This window comes from Micromesistius poutassou, assembly GCF_964030765.1.
Source record: "Micromesistius poutassou genome assembly, contig: SCAFFOLD_5432, whole genome shotgun sequence".
In the NCBI taxonomy this organism is placed as follows: domain Eukaryota; kingdom Metazoa; phylum Chordata; class Actinopteri; order Gadiformes; family Gadidae; genus Micromesistius; species Micromesistius poutassou.
Window position 1 is genome coordinate 1 of NW_028178878.1, and position 14550 is coordinate 14550.

The 14550-nt window shown below is 46.1% G+C and overlaps 1 pseudogene across 1 annotated transcript; it reads left to right on the forward strand.

Moving 5' to 3' along the window:
• The first annotated feature begins 3121 nt into the window (after positions 1 to 3121).
• On the forward strand, positions 3122 to 14199 carry LOC311373303 (matrix metalloproteinase-16 pseudogene; annotated as a pseudogene). Its single transcript has 3 exons — positions 3122 to 3243; positions 7618 to 7835; positions 14061 to 14199. The product of its transcript is annotated as a matrix metalloproteinase-16 pseudogene (transcript).
• The last annotated feature ends 351 nt before the right edge of the window (positions 14200 to 14550 follow it).

Sequence of the window (14550 nt, forward strand, 5' to 3'; positions counted from 1 at the left end):
AAGGTCTTTCAGTCTATGCACGATTAACTCCTCGTATGCCCAACACATCCCTGTTGCTTTTGTATCACTCTCGTCATGAAAGCAAAAATAGCCCAAAACAAACAAAAGTAATTTCAGCATTATAATTGACAATTCGGCCGGTCACTGAAAACTGAAAGCGCAGTACCTGCAGAGAGTAATACCTGTTAGTGGGTCGTCATTCCAACATTGACCTTAGCGCCGGAGCAACATGCTACAGGGTGGTGTTGGTTACAACTAGGAGAGGTGTAATTGTCTGCTAACACAACTACACTTTCCACTGATCCTGCACGCTAGCAGGCTGTTGACTTGGCATCGCATTGATCCGTGGAGGTGGTAACCCACGATGACTACCAAGAAAAACTCTGTTAAAAACAGTCTTTCACCTTTCTCCTCGCTCGAATGGTGGCTCACGTTCTCTGCCAACCGACACTACGGTAATGAAAAAGGGGATCAGAATCTCACAAGGCGAGGTGTGTTGCCAGTAATATTAGGAGGAATACATAAGTCAGTACGGAAGTGAGATGAATTATTCCTGCCTGGCTGAAAAAAAATTGGAACCAAACTTTTTGATGATGCTAACTCGACTTTTGTCAAGTTAGAGATGGCAGCATAAATGTTTTGTCGACTGCTGCTTGTTAATAAATAAGGAACAACCAAACTGACAACTGTCGTTAACAAAGCGCAATCTAACTGAATTGTGTATTTCCGATGATGTAAGACATATTGCGCCCAATGCAATGTCCATGGGAGTTATCATCATCAATTAGTGCGTTGCCTGTTGTTAAGAACCAATGATATAAATTCAGTCAGAATTATTTGAATACCTGAATGCGTTTTTCCCTAGAGACTGGGGATTACTTACTCCAAAGTCTGCCTGGTCACTAATAAAACCCCTCTCTTTCTGCTTGTGACTGTGTTCCTTTCCAGGAAGTAAAAAGGCGAGGTGCCCCACGACCTTGCCTTTTTACTTCCTGTCCCTTTCCTGTCCTGGGGTTTACATATGACTGCTGACAGCAGAGAGCTGATGACACGACACACGGTTGGCAAGGTCAAAGTTCAGGGTCGTCAGGCTGCCTCAATGCCCACGCCGGAATGCATGTTGTGTCATCGCTTGACGTTGCCATGGGCACTCCATCTCCCTCTACTTTCTCTTCCTTCTTCTTTTTTTTATCTGTCATCAATTTCATTTGCCCATTCTGCTTGTCTCCTTGTCTCGCTGTGTTACTACTTACTACCGTTCTGCTTTTACTATCAGTCCCCTCATTGGCAGAACAGCCTTCATTTCCCTCTCCTCTCCGGCTCATATTTCTCCTCCGAAAGCCTCTTCTTCCCTTTATCTTTGTCCTGGCTACTCCACTTCTTCCTTCCCTCTCGCTCTCTCTTGATATCTATTTATTCGCTCACTCCACTACCGCATCTTCAGCCAGTGCTCTGTGTTTCTCAGCAAGCGGGCTAGGCTTCTTTCTCTGTGCCTTCCAGCTGTTAATTAGCCAAGCAACAGCAAGGCTCCGGCTTTGTGTGTCTTAGCCTCTGGGTAGGGCAGGCCACCCCCGCACTCGCCTCCTCCCCCTCCAAAGCTTCTCTCTCTCTCTCTCTCTCTCTCTCTCCCTCTCTCTCTCTCTCGTGTGTGTGTGCCCTCTCCATCCAAGGGAAGGCTGTGCTGTGTCCTCACATGGCCTCATCCTGGGCAGCCTGAGAACAGCTGCTACTTAAGATGGACAGGCAAGAGAGAGAGAGAGAGAGAGAGAGAGAGAGAGAGAAAGAGAGAGAGAGAGTTCTATGCAACAACAACATAAAAGGTTTGTTTGCTTGACAATAATTACCACATGCCGACTGCCCACCCTGTCTTCCCTCTCAGCTAAACACCTAGAGACCCCTGGTTGGTTTCTCCCCCCGGCCGTCCCCTCCCTTCAATCCACTTCCTACTGTCAAACTCTTGTTTTTATTTTATGGCCTATAATCTGTGTCTCCAGCTGGCTGTTCTGTCTTACAAGTGTGTGTAAATCCCTCCACTTTTATGGATCTTTTTTCTTTTGCTCATATTTTATGAGCCATCTGCTTTCATGAAGTGAGCGGTGTTAGTTAGCCTAAAAGCCATTTCCATTGTGTTACGCCGCAAACGGGTGGAAAAAGCAAAAGACGTCGTGAACTATGAAAGATGGCATCCTCATTGGATAAGGGAAAGATCAGGTAGCGTTTGAGTGGATTCCAGCCCATTAATCATCCCTTAGCGTTTCGCTGCAGCAGGGAAACACAAAGTAACCCACAAGAAAACCCCCAGTCTGACACAAACCCCGGCTGTAAAAGGGAAGGCGATATCTCTCTCTTGGAAGGGCATCACGACGCAGGGCTGTGGTTTGGGTTTGCCCTTTAGAAGATGGTGGTCCTGTTGCAGGGATTGAGCCGTACACTGTTCACTGGAGCCCGTCGGGGGGGGGCTGCCGGTGGCTCGCTACGGTGCAGACTTTGGCCTCGCGGAGGAGGACTGGGTTGGGAAGAGCCAGGGCTGTGGCTTGGCCGTCGGCAACAGAGAGCTCTTGGAGTCAAAAGGACAGCCCTGGGGAGAGCAGTGGTGTGTGTGGAGGCAAATTACAGAGAACGTGGTTTTGCAATGCGTGCCACAATGAGGATGCTTCTCTCGGCGTGTCTATATATACAGTGTATGTATTTATATATACATATTTATTTCTGAGTGTGTGTGGGTGTGTGTGTGTGTGTGTGTGGGGGGGGGGGTGTGTCTGCCCTTTCGTAATGGTTCCCTTCAGTGGCCTTGCTAGATAATCCATTCATTACGTTCATCATCATGGTGATTTATGTGGATGTGTATACACTGGCAGCCACATAGATACAGACAGACACGCGCGCACGCACGCACGCACACACACACAAATACATACACAAATACATACACAGGTAAACACAACTTTGAAAAAAAACACTCATCTCTCTCCGTCTCTCTCTATCTCTCTCTCTCTCTCTCTCTCTCTCTCTCTCTCTCTCTCTCTCTCTCTCTCTCTCTCGCTCTCTCTCTCTCTCTTTCTCTCTCTCTCTCTCTCTCAGGCAACGACCTGTTCCTGGTGGCGGTCCATGAGCTCGGCCACGCACTGGGCCTGGAACATTCCAACGACCCCACGGCCATCATGGCCCCCTTCTACCAGTACATGGACACGGACAACTTCAAATTGCCCCTGGATGACCTGCTGGGGATCCAGAGAATCTACGGTAACACCTCATCCAACTCCAAATTATCTGGATGATGTTCTGAGAAGGCTGATTTTAATAATAATAATAATAATAATAATAATAATATATTCATTTTTAGTGAGTGTTTAGTGAGTGTTTGTTTCAAACTCAAAATGCTGCATAACAAGTCGAACGCAACAATACAAGGGAATAGTGAAAGAACAAAGTCAACTCAGTACTCAGGATAGAAGTTACAAGCAAGAGAACTGGTGGAGTTAAGGGGGTTAGTGGTGGAGAGTAAGGCTGTAATCACAGTAAGGCTGTGATAAAAGAGATCTTTGGTTTCATGTATTTGTAGCTAATTTTCGTTTTACTCCCCAGATCTCAATCTCTAATTAAGAGACTTAGTTCTTCTGGCCATGAATCAAATGCAAAAAAATAAAAACCACAGACGTAGATAATCAATCTTCGGAATACCTAATATGAACCCGGGATCTTTTGTAAATCAATTTTGAAGCATGTATTATGGTGTCTAGTGTCTAGTAATTTAGCATTCCTATCCATTGCACTCTCATTGCGCTCTCTCTCTCTCTCTCTCTCTCTCTCTCTCTCTCGATCTCTCTCTCTCTCTCTCTCTCTCTCTCATTCTCTTCTGTGTAAGAAGGTGCCATCTGCTTACATGGTCAAGGCAATTCCCTCTGGGTTTGACAGACCTGGGCAAGCAATCAGATCTGCACTGATATTTAGCTCTCTCTCTCTCTCTCTCTCTCTCTCTCTCTCTCTCTCTCTCTCTCTCTCTCTCTGCTCCATCCTTTTCTTCACTCTCTCATTTATTCTAAACACCTCAAGGAGGTGAAGGGCAGAACAGCTGCTGTGGTAGCTCCCTCCTCAGCAGGAGGAATGTTGCTCTGTTGTGTTTTCAGGATGCTCATTTGTGTCCCAGGTAGCAGCAACTGTCAAATGATGAGCTCAGATTATTGAAAAACTTCTGAAATGCAATAAGTTCCTTTTCGACAGTCTCCACTGTGTAATATTCATGACTAAGAAGGGGGAAACAATTAACAACCATGTGAGGCTGTGATTGTGTGCAGATATCGCAGCCCTCCACAGAACGCTGCAAATGTTACAATTAATTAATACAAACTTTTGTTTTGTGAGAATTCATTTGCATAAATTAGAGGCAGACAAAAACACCATGAAGGACAACAAAACATATAGATAATAGATAATAATATATGGAAAGTCAGACTTTCTTCATCTCACTCATTGAAATGAATAAGAGCGATTGTCCTTTATTACTTATTGTCCATAAGTGCTCAAGTCCCTAACAAGGCATTACGCTAAATAAAATACACAGTACTTTCTTCATCGCACACGTTGGCAATGCCCGCAAGTAGTAGACCCTACTACATCTTGTACCGTTTCTGAATTTAGCGACACCAGAGAGAGATCAGAGCTGGCGTCCTCTGCACATTTGTGCGCTCGGCTATTAGCTGCACAACAAAGGGGTTGCTTTGTGTTTTTGTGTTTACGTCTTGAACATACAATATTTGTTCCCAGATGTATTCTTAATGTCATCACTGTTATGCCAGCCTGTTATGCCAGGAACAGAAACACATCCGACTGCGTATTATGCATCCCCTGCAATGATAAACTTGACCCAAAAGTCTGGTTTGAAACCTTAATATCCTCGAGCCAGAGCCACACAGAAGTACACCATCCTTGTTATTTGCCGTCTCTATCCTATTGGAATGTTTTTTCGTCACTGAGACATGGAGTCAGACCATTTTCTAAATTCATTCAGTGATTCATCTATTACCTATTTCATTCTTAACCCCCTCTGTGCATCGCTCTAAAAAGTGCATTGCTCATGCACTCATTCGTACTTTCATACGTTCCTACATGTGTATGCTATTTTGATGCTATAAATAATACATGCCATGTTTTGACGCCTTCACGTGTGGACGGGCTCATGTCTTTCTTGTGCATTATTTTTCCATTTCCGCCGTTTATTCCCTTGATCTGCTCGCAGCAATTTCTCTCTCTCTCTCTCTCTCTCTCTCTCTCTCTCTCTCGTGTCTGTCTGCTCATGTGATTAGTGGGTTGGTAGACAGTGTAAAAATAAACATGTTTATTTTTGAAACATTGTAATCCCAATGGTTATGTGGTTGTGTTGTTCTACTTGCATAAAGGTCTTTGTGTCTTCCCATACCACCAAGTGCTTCGGCGTATTTTGCACATTTTCTGATTAGGTTTGATAATTTTTGATCTTTTGTCTGATGTATAGGCTATTGATAATCTCCTTTATTATTGAAGGTAGGGCAGGCTATTTATTTTAGAAGCTTTTTTGTCATATATTTTGTTTTTTTAACCTCCTGACAGCAACCAATTGATCAAATACTCCAGCTGTCTGCGGCTGTCGCAGGCCTGTAACAATCCATCCAATCATTTCATTCAGCCTGAATGAAATGATTGGATGGCTTACCTGTCTGTCTACCTACCCGGCCACCTGTGTGCACTCATTGCGCATGACTGGAGTCTTCCACAAGACGAGGCAGACCTATTGCTGAAGCTAGCAAGCTTGTCACATGTTTTGGGGGTGTGGCTTTGGAGGGAGTCTTAGAGGGAGGGGTGGGATTTCTTTGGTTTGGTACTTTTAAGAATCAAGCTTACTGGTTTCTCTAAATTGCCTAGTCTTGCTTTAATTTACTCATTTTGTTCACAGTTATTTTCTTTTTCTTTCTTAAATCTTTTTGTTCATAAACATCCCCCACACTTCCGCTTGTGTATTTCCACACATTCTAACCGTCCTAATGCCAGGAAGTCTCTGGGGATGATTACAAAGTAAGAGCGGGTTTGTTAATATGAGGGGCCGTATGCAACATTATTCAGAACTAGCATGCGCATACACATATGAAACCAAACTCATTCACATACTATACTGAAAACCTTGCACACATACAAGTGAAAAGCTTTTACATACACAACTGAAACGCTCTCGCACAAACAACTGAAAAATTATACGCTCACATACACAATTGAAAAGCTTGCATAAAAACTAGTGAAACCTTTTACATGGACTACTGAAATGCTTTTACACATACTAGTAAAATGTTCTCATATACACAGCTGAAAAATGTCCTCTCACACACACATATGAAACCATTCACATACTATACTGAAAACTTCACACATACACAAGTGAAAGCTTTTACATACACAACTGAAACACCTTCACTCAAACAACTGAAAAGCTCTCATAACAACTAGTGGAACCTTTTACATAGACTACTGAAATGCTTGATCACACGTACTAGTAAAATGTGCTCACATACACAGCTGAAAAATTCTCTCTCACATACACATATGAAACCATTCACATATTATCCTGAAAACGTATGTATGTGAAAGTTTTTCACTTGTGCGAGGATTTCAGTGAAAATGGAAGGCATTTGAAGAGGAAGGCGTTTCAGTTGAACAGGAAGGCGTTTCAGTTGAACAGGAAGGTGTTTCAGTTGAACAGGAAGGCGTTTCAGTTGAACAGGAAGGTGTTTCAGTTGAACAGGAAGACGTTTCAGTTGAACAGGAAGGCGTTTCAGTTGAACAGGAAGGAGTTTCATTTGAACAGGAATGCCTTCCTGTTCAACTGAAACGCATAAAGAATAAAGAAGAAGAATATCTGACCCTTATATATATTGTGATTATGTTGTCTCTTATATAAGTCTGACAGAAGTGAAGAAGTGTGACAATAACAACTATAACAGTAATCCTTTCCATTATTTGCCCATGAGAATCAATGAACCTGGCTAGACTGATCGTGTTTGAAACGATGCAGAACAACGCAGAAACGACGCTGAAGTACACTCTGTGTACTTCAGAGTGTTTTTTCAGAGTGTTTTTTATTTCTGCAGCTGTCGCAGGTTAAATACATAACATAAACAACTGCTTTTCTGCAGTTGTTTGCAAAACTGCTTTTCAAAAAACTGTTCCAATCCATCAGTTATTGTGTTGAAAAGTGTGAATATATGAAGGTTTTTCTTATGAAGGCTTGTAATGAAGTGGGAAATAATGACATCAAATTGGCCTACTTGTTTCACCAAGAGCACATTCAATTAAACATGAGACCTGAAGTGTTACAGTAGATCCTGTTCCGACGGTGTCCACCCTATCCTCCAACACAGACCCAACCAGCAGAGAAACAAAATCATCACTAACCCCAGTGATGTCAGTGATACCAGGAGACACCCTTTCCTCCAACACAGACCCAACCAGCAGACAAACAAAAGCATCACTAACCCCAGTGATCTCAGTGATACCAGGAGACTTCACCAAAATATTAAAAAGTTAAATCATATGTATACCTGACACCCTTTCTTGTCTCCTCTGTCTCCCTCCCTCCCTCCCGCCTCACAGGACCGCCCGACAAGTTGCCTCAGCCCACCAAACCTTTACCCACGGCGCCCCCTCCCCGGTCCCTCCCCCCGGCGGACCCCCGCAAGCCGGACCGGCAGACCCGTCCCCCCAGGCTGCCCCCGGGAGACCGGCCCACCCACCCCAACGGCAAGCCCGACATCTGCGACGGGGGCTTCAACACCCTGGCCATTCTGCGCAGGGAGATGTTCGTCTTCAAGGTATGCAAAAAATTGCCAGAAAATTGAGCTCAATGTGAGGAGAACGATTCAAACAATTGTTAGGGGGTTATTAAAGGCTTCCCGCAGTGAGAAAGTTTGTTAGAAGAGTGATTAAGGGCATGAAAGAGGGATTTAGACAGCCGTTAAGTCTAGTATGCACCGTTTGTACACGATTGGAAGACTATGGATTATTTAGCTAGCCCTTGGATCGGTAATGAGACTCTAAGGGGCAACCATTGAAATATGTGTCCAGCGATGAATAGAAGCCTTATGTGGAATATTAGCGCCAGTATTCATCGTAGGGTTAGGTTGAGGATGTGTGAAAAGTGTTGTCTCACTGGTCCTCTTACTCTCTACGTTTCGACCTGGAGAGAAATGTAGGATGGGGGGAGAGTGTGTGTGTGTGTGTGTGTGTGTGTGTGTGTGTGTGTGTGTGTGTGTGTGTGTGTGTGTGTGTGTGTGTGTGTGTGTGTGTGTGGAGAGGTCTATTACTTTACACAGAAACGGAATACTGTGTCAATAGATCCAAGTGGAACACCCTAGTAACACACACACACGCACACACACACACACACACACACACACACACACACACACACACACACACAAAGAATACCAAAAAACTAGCATGAGGTTCACAGAACACTAAGAAAGACGCCACACATGGCTGTCAATGCGTCTTTATACTCGCTGTGGAGACCCCTGAAGACACAGTTACAGTGAGGACGAGCAGCAGAAACCTTGAGGGTGCTGCACACAAGGCAGAAAGGCTGTGTGTTTGTATGCGTGTGTTTTCTTGGGGATATAAATAGTGAGCATTCAATGGTTCAATAACATTCTGGTGAAACAACAGGGGGAAAATCCCTTCACTGTAGCTCTTCCATCACTGGCCGGTGCGTTTCTTTTTTTACCCAGGAACGGGGGGGCATTGTGCTTCTTTATGTATGTCATGCGGTTCAAGTATGAAAAGATTGCCTCCAAACTGGGCATTGTAGAGTTTACCTTCAGACGCTCACACAAGTCCACGGAAGAGCTCCACTCAAAGCCTTCCTGTATCCCGTTATCACCCAACCATCGTCATCAGGTTTTTATGGTTTATGGTATTGAACAATTATTTGACTCTCCCATGACACAAAGGAATGCATTATGCAGGAGTGTAAACTGAGAGATCCCACTGATTCCCAAGGTCCCGCCCACCTTCCTTCCCTCCCTCCCTCCCTCCCTCCCTCCACCCCCTCCTCAGACCGACACCATGAGTGCCTGCTCTGGGTTAAATGGATCAGGGTCACGGGACGCACCGGCTTTGGGCGCCCGAGAGACAGTACAGCACACACACAAGGGTGCTTCTGCCTCACAGTTGACCTGGAAGATCTGCTCTCATGGATGGGGGTGGTGGTGGTGGCGGTGGTGGTGGTGGTGGCGGTGGGGGTAATGGAGTGGGGACAGTGAATAGGGTGGGCGGACGGATGTCGATGCAAAAAAAAACGGATATACTGAGTAGGTGTTGGCTGTTACATCCACTTTTGAAAAACAAAAGGGGAGATTTTTATTTATTTTTTTGGACAAAAGAGAATACAAGAGCCCCAGTCGAGCTATTTGGTGTCCTAATGCGCTGTAGTGCAGTGAGCGATTCCAACTGTAATTATCTGACTCATTCGCAGCCTCCTCGCATCCCAGGGCAAAAAAAAGAAGAGAAAATCCATGATGTCTGTTTTTGTCCCAGACTCGATGTACTTTGCAGTGATGACAGCCCTGCCTGGCCTATTATCTCCCTCCCTCCCATTGTTGAGAGTGGAAGAGGAGGAAGAGGGCGAGAGGGGGTCGTGAAGGCCAGGTAGGAAGAGGGTGGCAAAGTAAAAGCGTGAGGAAGAAGGGTTACTTTATGTGTGTGTGTGTGTGTATGGTTTTTGAGGGTAAGAAAATACAAATAAACGTAAAAGAAATGACACACCTTCGCCAAATGATAAAGTGTCATGTCAGGACTTTTAATTTTTAGTAGAGGAAGTAGTCAAGGAAGCCTCCCGACTATAACTCTATAGAACTGGTATTGTAATCAGCAGTATTTGTTTTATTCTCTCCAGAGCTCCGTGGCTTGATGTATTTCCCTCTAGAGCAAGCCAAAGTCTAGAGAAAGAGAGAGCCAGGCCGAGATAAAGAGAGAGAGAGAGAGAGAGAGAGAGAGAAAGTTTGATTGATGGCTGACACGTAGTACAGAGTTCCTTTAGCATAGGAGTTAGCATCACGCAACGCCAACTCACAGCAGGAGTCGCCTTGCTTCAGCGTGTTTCACCGTCCAAGAAGTGAACTTTCGATTGCGGAGGGGGAAATTACGGGATGGGAGCGTTTGATTGGTGCTGGACAGTAGTCCGTGCTGGTGGTTGGCTTGGCCGGCGAGCGTTTCTGGCGCTGTCTCCTGTTCCCGTTTGGATGTTTTTGGAAGGGCCTAGCGTGGAGCGCATCCAAGTCATTATAACAGCCATCCCCGGGGCCCCTGAGGCACACAGGTGTGTCTGCTCAGTGAAATCAGGGGCTTTTCTGGTTTGACTTTTATCAGGTGAAATATACGCACAGATCATTTGTTACACGGGTGTTTTCTGAAAGGCTGGGGCCCACGCCACGGAACAGCTTGTGAGAAACTTTGTTTGGTTCGGTCTCACTCACAGGGAACCGTATCGTTTGGGCGGAGACGTGTCAGTTTGGACCCTGAAATAGAGTGGAAGCGATTTGACTGGGAAAGCAACGGAACAAGCAGAGGAAGAGTTAATTATGCTCAATTACCCCTCTGTGTTTACCGAGAAAAGCTAAACAAAGACGAGGCAAAGTCAGATGTACACCACTGCTGACGTCACTTCAAACCGCTAAATGTGATTTGTGCCGTTTCTTCCTCGTTTCACAGTTCAAAAAGAATTAAGGGCTAAAAGGCTTTTTTGGTTAACGCACCATGTATACTTACATAGCAATATTTTGCAGACTAAATATAAATTTAGCAAATATATTTTGCAATACATACAAATATATATTTCATACAAAATATATCCAGTATATCCAGTATATGTATATGTGTACATATATATGTATATATGTCTCTCACAGTCTCACATGTCTCTCATGGTGCATTCAGAGCCTGTGGGAGATGTTTGTGAATGTCTTTAAATAATTAATGTGGAAGCGTCCACTGAGCTGAGGGGTCTTCTGAGGTAATGAGAATAAACTACGGTATTTAAACAGGCTACAGGCGATTCACACCACAGAAGGCAGTTGTTGTCTCTGGCTAAATTTTTCTAATGTGTATTTCTGCAAATGAGTAGTCTGTCTGTCTGTCTGTCTGTCTGTCTGTCTCTCTCTCGGAGGTGGGGGAGGCCAAGGATCGATTGGTCAGATCCCCCCACTCCCTCACCACATCACATCTTCCAACAAGCACGCGTGAACCTGCATTTGTGCGTTGGTGCGTCTGCACCAACCTTCACCTTCACCGCCTGCCTCTCTTTCCCTCACAAATGCACCACTACTAGTACACGCACGCACCACACACACGTGCGCACACAAAACGCACACACTTAAGTTTTACTTCCATGCCAAGGCCGTAATCCTTCCTACCACCAAGCCTCCTTCGTTGTTCTTACGTGTTAGAGGAATTAGGAACTAGCTTGGAAAGCGGGCAGGGTTCCCTGTGTGTCAACATGCCACTTTGTATCATGTTGAGCAATTATGGTCTGGTCTTAGCGGTGTTAGCTCGCTTTGATGGTGTGGACTGCGGTCTGTGCTGTGCTGCGTTGAGCCCGCTGCATCACAAGCTACGCTGGAATGGGTTATTCTGCTGGTGTGGGTGAGACGGGTTCCGGTGCGTGGTTGTTGTCACTACGCTGTAGTGTTCGGGTCGCTACGAGATCCCCTGGTCTTTCTCAGATGAAGCAATGTGTCTCCGTACGGATTCCTCCCGTAGTTCTGCTGTGAAATGGCTTAGAGAAGGGACTTGGGTTCTTTTGATTATCCTCAATGTTCCGTATAATTGCATAAAGGTGCCAATCTGAGGCATTCCTCGAGTCCGGGCATTGCTGTTCAGAAGAGGAAGAGGAAGAGGGCTTGGTTAGTGGATGGGTGTTGGGGGTGGGCTAGGGCCGGGCCTCGACAATGATTCAAATTGGCCCGATTTCACAGTTTGATCTGTTTCCAATTACCAGCCAGGGTCCCGTGCAGAGGGGAAAAAACACTAAACTATTGAAATCCATCTGAGCAGCGGGAGGCGGGGGAGAGTAGTACAACTGGAGAGAGAGAGAGAGAGAGAGAGAGAGAGAGAGAGAGAGAGAGAGAGAGAGAGAGAGAGAGAGAGAGAGAGAGAGGTGGAACTAGATGATGAGACGAGGGGAAGCGAGAAGCAGGAGGACAAGTCCGGAGAGAGACGGAAGTCTCCCTCAGAAACAATCGAAGGAGACAGAGAGGTGTATCGTGAGAGAGAGAGAGAGAGAGGGAGGGAGAGAGGGGGAGTGAGAGAAGGAGATAGGGAGAGAGGGACTGAAGGCGAGAGCTTGATAAATGGGTGTTTGTTAAGCCTTCGCTGAGAATGAGACACAGTTTGATGATGTGGACACTACATTCTCTCTTTTTCATCCCCCTCCCTCTCCCTCCGTCTCATCCGCCCGCCTCTGTAGCATAGGTCAGAGCATTCTGTCCCGGGGGGGCGGGGGGGGGAAGAGAGAGAGCGAGAGAAACGAGGGCGGTCATTCTGAGCCAAAGGGTGCGGCGCCTCGCTGGGCCATAATGGCTTTCACAGCTGGGGCTTCCCTTCCACCCCCCCCACCCCCCTATACACACACACACACACACACACACACCTCCACCCCCCTCTTGTCAGGTTTCATCCAACTTCAAAATATGAAAGAAACAACAGAGACACACCTTTCTTCCACTTGGCCTTCTTTCCTTGTGTTCCTTCCCAGAGGAAATCAGAGAACTCTGACTTCTCTTAAAGCCGGTGGCCAGACACTTGGACCTCCGGATGGTTATCTCCATGAGTTTTGAAATACTGTGTGTGTCACACCAGGTGGCCGCGCCTTTTTGCGGGTGCTTTCACATCAGGGCCCCCCCCCCCCCCCCCGGAACAGATAAAAATATATTTTGACCGCGTAAATTTGACCCAATGTCCACTTGGTTTGATGAGCGTGAACGCCCGTAGCCAAGTGCGGATCAGTGAGCCGTTCCCCGGGGACCAATTGGCAAGGTGGTCTCACGTTACGGTTCACACTCGGGTCCTGTTCGCATCTGGGGGTGACGACGAACTGTACCGAAACAAGGAAGTGGACTGCTGTGTAAACGGCGTGCCGCACGCGCAATACTCATGAAGTGCACGGCCTTGGCTGAGAAAGCAGGAGGGCCGGGCGAGGAGGGGTGGTTCTGCACATCGTCTCCAACTTATCAATAGCAGTAGGTAGCACAGTGCGATGGTCGACTCCGTTGCATGGACTTGGGATCTTGCTTTTGGCGCACTTTTCTACAACGGAACGACAGCATAAACAGATGTCGTCTTCTTGGTTGTGTTTACTGGGTTCACAAATCAACTAGGTGCCTAGGGCCACCTGCGGAGTGTGTAGATAAGTGTACTCGGCTAGGGCGCAACATTACTAATGTGAAAGCTGAGCGGTGTGAGGGAGTGGGTGGGGAGCAGTCATACTCTGGCCCAGTACGAATCAATCGTGGCCAATACTAAAACGCCCTTAGATCCAGAGGGAGAGAAAGTCGTGGAGGTGGCGGTTCTCAGAAGAAGCCGGCCACGTAGCTGTCAGGGACAACGCTGCTGGCCAAGATGTGTCGGCTCTGGTTTTTGTTTTGAGGGGGCAGCAGCAGTAAAGCAATCGACCCGTATCCCAGCATGCAACAGTAGAACACAACCCAACCGCCCACCGCTATATGGAAAACTTCCCATATATACGACTTTGTTTCTTTCTCTTGGCTTGTTGCACTGATGTGATGTTGGCATTGGGAGTCACGACGGGACAGAAAGATTTACGACTACAGATGTGTTTCTTTTTTTATGGTGGTGTGTAAAAAACCCCAGTAGTCTAATAGAGATGTGATGAATAATGGAGTGTAATGGCTAGGGTTGTCCCTGGGATTACTCAGTTAAATGAACATGTGACCACATGTTACGTACACACATTAAACCTGTCTTGTATGTGCTTCTCTCTTTTATCCCGTCCCCTCTGTTCCTCCCTCTCCTTCCCCTTGTAGGACCACTGGCTGTGGAGAGTGAAGGACAATGCGGTGATGCCCGGGTACCCCATGCTCATCAATGTCTTCTGGAGGGGTCTGCCCGCCAAGATAGACGCCGTCTACGAGAACAGCGAGGGCCGTTTTGTTTTCTTCAAAGGTAAGGATGTGTTTTTTTTTACGTGTGATTTTTGTTTTACCTTCCACACAACCATGCTTGGCATGAATAGCAGGGTTCCCTCTTTCAATAATTTCTCTATTTTTTAACCACAAACACACACACAAACACACACACACACACACACTCACAAAAAACACAAATGACATGAACAAAGTTGGCAAAAAGTCGATGGTAGAGATGTCGAGATGGTAAAGCTCCCGTCAGGAATCGCGTCAGCCCTCTCCGAGATCCAGCCCAATCTGTGTGGCGTCTGTGTCTTCACCGTGAGAATCCAGAATCGGTTCCACTGGATTCTCCTGTTGCTGCTATGGCGCGTTGTGAAATGCATAC